The sequence below is a fragment of the Mus caroli genome, chromosome 6, assembly GCF_900094665.2.
Source record: "Mus caroli chromosome 6, CAROLI_EIJ_v1.1, whole genome shotgun sequence".
NCBI classification, from domain to species: Eukaryota; Metazoa; Chordata; class Mammalia; order Rodentia; family Muridae; genus Mus; species Mus caroli.
The window spans coordinates 111,663,770-111,664,990 of record NC_034575.1 but is presented as its reverse complement, the minus strand read 5'-3'; the positions used below and the strand labels follow the sequence as shown (position 1 = coordinate 111,664,990).

The 1,221-nt window shown below is 35.5% G+C and overlaps 1 protein-coding gene across 1 annotated transcript in view; it reads right to left on the bottom strand.

The window, feature by feature from the left end:
* The window catches only part of LOC110295746 (olfactory receptor 6C74-like), a 54,992-nt gene that overhangs the window by 620 nt on the left and 53,151 nt on the right, over positions 1–1,221 (bottom strand). The gene's annotated exons all lie outside the window — the stretch shown is intronic.

Genomic DNA, 1,221 nt, shown 5'->3' with positions numbered 1-1,221 from the left:
ATGTGTTCTTGGATTCGGTTAGCAAGAATTTTATTGAGTATTTTTGCATCGATATTCATAAGGGAAATTGGTCTGAAGTTCTCTATCTTTGTTGGGCCTTTCTGTGGTTTAGGTATCAGAGTAATTGTGACTTCATAGAATGAATTGGGTGGAGTACATTCTGCTTCTATTTTGTGAAATAGTTTGTGAAGAACTGGAAATAGATCTTCTTTGAATGTCTGATAGAACTCTGCACTAAACCCATCTGGTCCTGGGCTTTTTTTTTTTTTTTTTTTTGGGAGACTATTAATGACTGCTTCTATTTCTTTAGGGGATATAGGACTGTTAAGATCATTATTCTGATCCTGATTTAACTTTGGTAACTGGTATTTGTCTAGAAATTTGTCCATTTCATCCAGGTTCTCCAGTTTTGTTGAGTATAGTATATTTTTGTAGAAGGATCTGATTGTGTTTTGGATTTCTTTAGAATCTGTTGTTGTGTCTTCCTTCTCATTTCTGATTTTGTTAATTATGATGCTGTCCCTGTGCCCTCTAGTGAGTCTGGCTAAGGGTTTGTCTATCTTATTGATTTTCTCAAAGAACCAGCTCCTCGTTTGGTTGATTCTTTGAATAGTTCTTCTTGTTTCCACTTAGTTGATTTTGCCCCTGAGTTTGATTATTTCCTGCAGTCTATTCCTCTTGGGTGAATTTGCTTCCTTTTGTTCTACAGTTTTTACATGTGTTGTCAAGTTGCTTGTGTGTGCTCTCTCTAGTTTCTTTTTGGAGGCACTCAGAGCTATGAGATTTGCTCTTACAAATGCTTTCATTGTGTCCCATACGTTAGGGTATGTTGTGGCTTCAATTTCATTAAACTCTAAAAAGTCTTTAATTTCTTTCTTTATTCCTTCCTTGACGAAGGTATCATTTAGTAGAGTATTGTTCAGTTCCACTTGAATGTTGCTTTCTATTATTTATGTTGTTATTGAAGATCAGCTTTAGTCCATGATGATCTGATAGGATGCATGGGACAGTTTCAATATTTTTGTATCTGTTGAGGCCTGATTTGTGACCAATTATATGGTCAATTTTGGAGAAGGTACCATGAGGTGCTGAGAAAAAGCTCTATCCCTTTGTTTTAGGATAACATGTTCTGTAGATATCTGTTAAATCCATTTGTTTCATAACTTCTGTTAGTTTCACTGTGTCCCTGTTTAGTTTCTGTTTCCATGATCTGTCCATTGA